This window comes from Pseudochaenichthys georgianus, chromosome 1 (assembly GCF_902827115.2).
Source record: "Pseudochaenichthys georgianus chromosome 1, fPseGeo1.2, whole genome shotgun sequence".
In the NCBI taxonomy this organism is placed as follows: domain Eukaryota; kingdom Metazoa; phylum Chordata; class Actinopteri; order Perciformes; family Channichthyidae; genus Pseudochaenichthys; species Pseudochaenichthys georgianus.
The window spans coordinates 48,926,022-48,934,573 of record NC_047503.1 but is presented as its reverse complement, the minus strand read 5'-3'; positions in this window follow the sequence as shown (position 1 = coordinate 48,934,573).

The window sequence follows — 8,552 nt, the reverse complement described above, 5'->3', positions numbered from 1 at the left end:
GTTTCTAGAATTGCTTTCACTACCAATGAGACACATCCAACTTGACTGCACCTGAGGTCAGGTTACAGGGGTACTGCCCATATTTATTAGATTAAAAGGAGTGGCAGGACCTTCAACACATCCAGACCTCTAAGCATCAAACTCTGAACTCCGTTTCCAGTGCACTTTTTTGAAGACGGTAAAGATAGGCATGTTGGTGAGGAGGTCCGTGTTCATATTATGGACCAAACATTGGTTTAAACATCTCCGACATCAAATGGAGAGCCAGCCAGGAGAGTGCTTGGTCTCTCAGTGTATGGGAATTTAGTCCCAAGCGTTTTTCTGTCTGGTCTGAATGAAGAAGCGCCCAGAAAGTACATATCATTTGAAATAGATGAGGGGAGACAGAAAGAGAAACTGTAGGTGTATGAATAGAGGAGTGAAGGAAAAGGACACATTAAGGAATGAAACGTGAAGGGATGAAAGGATGAATGGTTATGGGGATGAAGTGTTGAGGGATAAAGCATTGGGGTGATGGAAGAGAAAGGGAGGGTGGTTTTTAAAATATGATTATCAGCATTTTTCCAAATGCAAATAATTTAAATTGATTCTCAGTTGAAGACTCTGTCTGTGGATCTTCGTATCAGAAACATCCCAGATCCTTATGAACACTGTGGCTCCTTTCCTTCCTAGTGACACATCACCACATGGGGACACTATGGGAGATAAACAAAAGCAACACTTATTAGATTTGTGTTTGTATTGCTAGCTAATAATGAAACATGATATACCGCTAAGTGAAACAGAAAACCTGAAATCTAGAGATCTTTGAAGGTGATCTTTTCCAAACACTCGTCCGATGGTCCTTCACTTGTTGTAGAGCTGGCTGTTGATTTATTCTGATTGTAATCTGACACAGTAACATCTAACAAGGTCTTCTACTAGTGAGCTTATGTTTCATGGTGTGAACATCTAAACTGTACATGGAGTGAAAGGTGATGTTTCTGGCTCTCTGTTTTAAACAGACTTGATTGGCTCTGTCAGCCAGGACAGCTATTAACCAAGACACTGACGAGGACTCTTACAAGTTATTTATTATGTGGAATCAAAAAAACAATTTGACTAGACTTCTGTAATATCAACAACTCTGCAGTCTGCATGTAACACATAAGCATGTACACATAGTTGAAGCAGTAATATAGAGCACCTGACCACCGGCTGGTCTTAACGATGAATCATGTTTGACACCTCGACATGATTCACTTCAAGCTTCCAGCAGCTCATTCTCTAAACCTACAAGCTGCTGACTCCTATCTGCTGCTGCTGCTGCTGCTGCTGAACACGGACTATAAAATATTTAAGAGTTGAACGTGAATATATCCACTTCGCACACATCCGGCACAGCCTCGCTCTCCTCAGGGACATTTCAAAGTCCTTCTTCTTTGTTTCCATCAGGAGAGCATCTGCAAAAAATCAGAGAGACTTTGTGTGAAGGATCAGGGTACTGAAAAACCAGGAGTGCAGGTTGAGGTGCAAAAATATGGATTGTATTGACCCAATATATGTACAGTTTTAAGATGGGTAATAAAATCAATTAGGTTTAAACAAAAAGGTGTAGATATCAACAGACACAATCTAGCATGTAAACACATAAGCAGAACGTCACAAAAATGGGTGACATCCTGTGTGCTCTTCTGTCGAAGAGCAACTCGCATACCCTCCCTCATCTCCACACTGCAGTAATGTATAGCACTACTGGTCAGTCCATTATTGCATGCAGGGGAAAGAGGCTCTAAACGGGGTGGCTTAAATGGAGTGGCCTCTTCAAACAGGGTTAGCATCGGGTGATGCGGCTGTTGGCATCCTTCATCCCTGCCATCCACTTTACGGCTTTATGATCCGTTTGTAGGATGAACTCTCTTCCCAGGAGGTAGTACTTGAGAGAGTCTAGGGCCCATTTCACTGCCAGGCACTCTTTCTCAACAGTTGAGTAGCGAGTCTCCCTTGGGAACAGCTTCCTGCTGATATAGGCCACGGGGTGAAGGTCATTGGGCTCTCCCTGCAAAATCACTGCTCCCAAACCTCTGTCTGAAGCATCCGTTTGCAATATGAAGTCTTTAGCAAAATCAGGACTACACAAAACAGGGTTCTTACTCAGTGCATCCTTGAGGTTGTTAAAACTAGACTCCGCCTCCTCACTCCACTGCACATATGGTGGCAGTGGTGGGATCAGCAGTAGGAGTGGCAGAAGAGATATGTTTTTTTTTTTTTTTTACTTGATTCTCGCAGTTTTTCCCAAACATGCCGGGGAAAATTAGAGGAAGAGGAGGAACCGCGGCCACACGAGGGCAGCAGCCGCAGCCGGAGGAACAGTCTGATTCAGAAGAGGAAGTAGCTGAAGCCGGGGCTGGGTCCGCAGAAATGGGTGAGCCTATGGAGCCCACCATCACTGACCTGGCCAGTATTCTACGAACCCATATGGATCAGCAGCAGGCACGAGACGCACGAATAGCTGTGGAGACAGCACAGCAAGAGCAGCAGTTTAGAGCACTGTCAGCAATTTAATATGCTTCAATCAGAGGTGCAGTCGCACACATCTGCAACCTTGAAGCAACTTTCTGGTAAAGCAGATATACTTGGGGCTAATGTGATGGGCTTGGAGGAAATTAACCGTCCTCAACAGACATTATTTGGAGTTGCTCTACGTGACAGCTTTTCAGCAGTACCTTTAAGAACTCAAGAGCCAAGGCTTCAACAGTTAACCGATTCTGATGATATTGAACATTTTCTCGTTACTTTTGAGAGAATTGCAGCAGCATGCAGATGGCCAACTGAAGATTTGGCTTTCAGACTTATTCCATTATTAACTGGTAAAGCCAGAAGTGCATATGTTCATATGGATGTGGATGGTGCTCTAGACTATGAGGAAGTAAAAAGAGCTATTCTTAGAAAATATGACATAAATCCAGAAACCTACAGACAAAGGTTTCGCAGTAATGAGGTTGAACCACAGGAGAGCCCGAAAGAACTTTATGGGAAGTGGGTTCAGCCAAAAGGGAAAACTGTTCGGGAAATTGGAGAAATTATTGTCCTTGAACAGTATCTGAGAATGCTTTCCCCAGAGCTACAGGTTTGGATTAGGGAGCACAACCCTAAAACGGCTGCAGATGCCGCTGACCTGGCTGATGTGTTTGTCGCTGCCAGGCGGAAGAAGCAGCCATGGAGCTTCACTGCTTGGAAGACATCTAGGGACCCCAAAGGGCAAGGTATGTCTCGGCCAACACAGAGGTTGGACTCAACATGGGGTAAGGCTCCTATAAGGGAGAAACCAACAGAGGTGAACTCAAATGTTAATCCCTTGAGGAGACTCATTTGTTACTTTACATTACATTACATTACATTGCATTTAGCTGACGCTTTTATCCAAAGCGACTTACAATAAGTACATTCGACCAGGAAGACACAACCTTGAAGAAAACAGAATCATATAAGTACATCAGGTTTCATAGAGCCAAGTATTTCAAGTGCTACTCAACTGGCTAAAGATAAGCCAGTCCTTTATTAGTATATAAGTGCTCTGTTAGCAGTTCTTTGTTAGTAATTCTATCGCTCGAGGTGGAGTCGAAAGAGATGAGTTTTCAGTCTGCGCCGGAAGGTGTGTAAGCTTTCTGCCATCCTGATGTCAATGGGAGCTCATTCCACCATTTTGGAGCCAGGATAGCAAACCCACGTGTTTTTGCTGATGGGAACTTGGGTCCCCCTCGCAGCGAGGGTGCAGCGAGTCATTTGGCTGATGCAGAGCGTAGAGCACGCGCTGATGTTGATAGTCAGGACAAGAGTGGGACAATCTTTTCCCGGAAGGAAAAGCAGTTCAGTCTTGTCAAGGTTGAGCTTGAGATGATGAGCGGACATCCACTGAGAGATGTCAGCTAGACGAGCAGAGATGCGTGCGACGACCTGGGTTTCTCAGCAGGGAAAGGACAGAATTAATTGGGTGTCGTCAGCGTAGCAGTGGTATGAAAAACCATGCGTGCTAATGACAGATCCGAGCGAGTTTGTGTACAGGGAGAAGAGGAGGGGACCAATAACAGAGCCCTGGGGGACCCCTGTAGTTAATTGACAAGGGTCGGACTCGGACCCTCTCCAAGTTACCCTGTAGGTACGGTCTTTGAGGTATGAGGTGAGGAGGGAAAGTGCAGAGCCTGAAACTCCAAGTTCTTGGAGAGTGCGAAGGAGGATCTGATGGTTCACCGTGTCGAATGCAGCAGACAGCTCCAACAGGATGATGACAGAGGAGAGGGAGGCTGCTTTAGCAGTGTGCAGTTCCTCAGAGACAGCAAGGAGGGCAGTTTCTGTGGAGTGACCTGCCTTGAAACCAGACTGGTGCGGATCCAGAAGGTTGTTCTGATGGAGATAGCAGGAGAGTTGTTTAAAGACAGCGCGTTCAAGTGTTTTAGACAGGAACGGGAGGAGAGAGACAGGCCTGTAGTTTATAACATCAGACGGGTTGAGAGTGGGTTTCTTTAGGAGAGAGTTTACTCTTTCCTCCTTGAGAAGTGTTGATGAAATGGGTGAGAAACGGTAGAATATCAGGAGCGATAGTCTGAAGGAGGTTTGAAGGGATAGGGTCCAGAGGACAGGTGGTATGGCGGGCAGAGGTAATGAAGGTAAGAACCTCACTTGGAGAGAGAGGGGAGAAGGAGGTCAGTGTGTGGGTGGAAGGAGGGTCTGGTGACCCAGCGGTGAGTAAAGGTGAGTCAGAAAAAGAAGAGCGAATATCATCAACCTTTTTTTCAAAGTGGTTAACAAAGTCGCTTGACAGAAGGGAGGAGGAGGAAGGGGCCTTGGGAGGGTCCAAGAGGGTGGAGAAGATGGAAAATAGTTTTTTAGGATTGGAATAGGAAGATTGGATCTTATCTTGAAAGAAAGTGCTTTTTGCCTGAGAGATGGAAGCAGAGAAAGAGGAGAGGAGAGCCTGATAGGTTAGGAGGTCGTCATGGTGTTTGGATTTCCACCGTTTCCGTTCTGCTGCTCGAAGGACGGTTCTATTAGCACGCAGTGCGTCATTTAGCCAGGGAGCAGGAGGGGACTGATGAGCCCCCCGAGATGTGAGAGGACAGAGAGAGTCCAGAGAGGATGAGAGAGTAGAGAGGAGAGTTTCTGCAGCAGAGGTTGGAGGCAGGAGTTGGAACGAGTCAGAGGAAGGGAGGGCTGAGAGCACCGATGAGGCAAAGGTAGAGGGGGAGAGGGAACGGAGGTTACGGCGGACAGGTGCAGGATGAGAAGAGATTAGTTTGTTATGTTTGGAAAGGGGTAGAGAGAATGAAATGAAGTGATCGGATGTGTGGAGCGGGTTTACAGAGAGGTTAGAAGTAGCGCAGTTCCTTGAGAATATGAGATCAAGGACATTGCCAGCTTTATGAGTTGGTGGGGACGGAGACAGTGAGAAAGCAAAGGTGGTTAACAGAGATGTTAGTTAGTCTATCTTCCCCATCTGGAGGTTGAAGTCTCCGAGAAGTACAGCGGGAGGTAGGAGATTATCCAATTCCTCCAAGAAGTCCCCCAAGGCGCCTGGTGGACGGTAGAGAACAACAATGGTTAATTGTCTAGGATGGGTTACTGTGACGGCATGGAATTCAAAGGTGGAAGGAGTGAAGTTAGGTAGCTTGAAGAGGGAAAAGCTCCATGTGGGAGAGAGCAGGAGACCAGTGCCACCTCCTCTGCCAGTGGGTCTGGGTGTATGGGAGAAGGAATATGCTGTGGAGAGAGCTGCTGGGGTGGATGTGTTGGATGGAGTAATCCACGTCTCAGTGAGAGCAAGGAAATCCAGAGACTGCAGGGAGGCGGAGCCAGAGATGAAGTCAGCCTTATGAACAGCTGACTGGCAGTTCCACAGGCCGCCTGAAACTAGATGTTGGATGTCAGTGGAGCAAGTGGGATAGACGAGAGCAGGCCGGTTATATCGATTAGGAGATACACGGGGCCAGTGATAAATGCGAGAAGACACATAAACAGGAATGGAGAAAATACACATGATTATAGCATGAGGGGCTAGAAAGCTAAAGAAAAGAAAATAAGACACCAGCAATACTTAGCTCAATCAGAGTAGGATTTGCCTCCTCTTTGCCACCCTCGTGACTTCCGCAGGACTCCAATGTCTTTGTCAGTCTTACTCCCGCAGGACTCCAATGTCTTTGTCAGTCTGACGCTGAAGCTGACGCTCAAGGAAAGAGCTACCTAAATGGACGCCAGATTGCTGAGTTCTCACAGCTGTGGTGCCACGCCCCTCTAATTAGTTACCTCTCTACAGCTGATGGGCGACAGCTGAGAGGCCCTGCCTAATTTAATGCACGCTTGATTGCCTACTGAGCCCTGTCTAACAGGTTCACGTGATCAGATCTGAGATTTAAAATCTCTCAAAAGCGCTGATTTAGCTACAATAACTACAGAACAATTATACAGAGTAGAATAAATGAAATAGAGAAGTCTAATTAAACAAGAATATTACTTACAGTGGTTGCTGCGTCAATAGGTATTGTCGCCACCCGGTCAAGATGCACACTGACTTCTTCAGTTTTTGAATCCGCTATTTGAATGCTTTTTTAGCTGGAAGATGACCACTTCACACTGTTGTACACCTCACGCAATCATCTGAGAGGCCCTGCCTATTTTAATACTTGTGTGGTGAAGAGGGACACACTAAACCTGTTTGTCCCAAAAATCCGATGTGCTATATGCCCAGAGGTCACGGGGAGCCAAAGGATGAGCCACAACAGCCACGGAGAGAGACCATGGTGGAAGTAAATGGCTGTGAGTTAAAGGCCCTAATTGACAGTGGCAGCAGTCAGACACTTGTTCACAGACAGTTCATTTCTCCACATGATGTAAATACGATTGACACTGTGCCTATTTGCTGTGTACATGGCGATGAAAAACCTTATCCCACAGCAGATGTTTATCTTAAAGTGAGGGGCCAGAGTTACCTTCTGAATGTTGGAGTGGCTGATCATCTTCCCTATCCGGTGGTGCTTGGTGACGACCTTCCTGTTCTTCTTGACCTTTTGCATCCAAGTAAGGTCTGTAATGTCGCACTCACAAGGTAAAAAGTCAAGGAGAAAGAATTGTCTATTCAACCTCTCAGTGAGCTGCCTTTCTATAATGAGGATATCGAAGCTAAGCCTGGGAAAAACCATAAGACACGTAGACAGAGAAGAGAGGAAAAGTTCCAAAATACTACAGTAAATGTGTCCTTTGAACCAAATCCACCACAACCTTTGGGATTTAAAATGCCTATTGACATTCAGAAAATGCAGCAAGAGGATGCTAGTCTAACTCCTTATCTAAAGCAGGCCAAACCCTTGGAAGAAGAGGATAACTTTGGACATTCAAAGGAAGATGGGTATTTTCAAGGAAATGGAATACTGTACCGCTAACAGGGGTCAACAAAGCAGCTGATGGTACCAAAGTCTGTTAGAGACCTTGTCCTTGAGCTGGGTCACTCTATTCCCTGGGCAGGTCACCTAGGGAAACGCAAAACTGTTGACCGAATCCAGAGACATTTCCACTGGCCTGGTCTACGAGTTGATGTGGCGCAGTATTGCAAAACTTGTCCTCAATGTCAGCAAACCTCAGCCCAATACCCTTCAAAAGTCCCTCTTCAACCATTGCCAGTCATAGCTACTCCATTTGAACGATTAGGTATGGACAATGTGGGCCCGGTAGAAAGAAGAAAGTCTGGAAATCGCTTCATGCTAGTAATAACTGACTACACTACAAGATATCCTGAAGTTTTTCCGCTTAAAACTGTCAAAGCAAAGTCAATTGCTTTTTGTTTGGTGCAGTTCTTTGCGAGAGTAGGGTTTCCCAAATAAATTCTTACTGATCAAGGGACTAACTTTATGTCTAAGTTAATACAGGATGTGTATAAACTACTGGGGATTAAAAGAATCAGGACTACCCCCTACCATCCTCAGACTGATGGTTTGACAGAGAGGTTTAACCAAACAGTGAAACAAATGCTCAGGAAGTTCATCTGTGAAACAGGATCTGATTGGGACCAGTGGTTACCCTATGTGCTTTTTGCTTTCAGAGAAGTCCCTCAAGCATCAACTGGGTTCTCCCCGTTCAAACTCTTATATGGACATGAGGTAAGAGGCCCACTTTCCTTGCTCAAAACTCACTGGGAAAAGGATCCCAAACCAGCTGAGCCACAGAGTGTCATTGCCTATGTTGTCCACATGAGAGAGAAACTGAGCAGAATGACTACACTGGCCCAGCAGAATGTGTGGGAGGCCCAAAATAACCAAAAAACCTGGTATGACAGATCTGCCAGGGAGAGGAGTTTTTCTGCTGGACAAAAGGTTTTGGTTATGCTTCCCACACAAGACAACAAACTCCTCGCAAAATGGCAAGGGCCTTATGAGGTAAGGAAAAAAATAGGTGCAACCACGTATGTGATTGCAACCCTTGGCGAAGCACGCTCCCAGAGAATTTTGCATGTTAACCTATTAAAAGAATGGTTTCCCAGGTCCGACGAAAAGGAAATGTTGTTGATTAGACATGTGGAAGAAGAG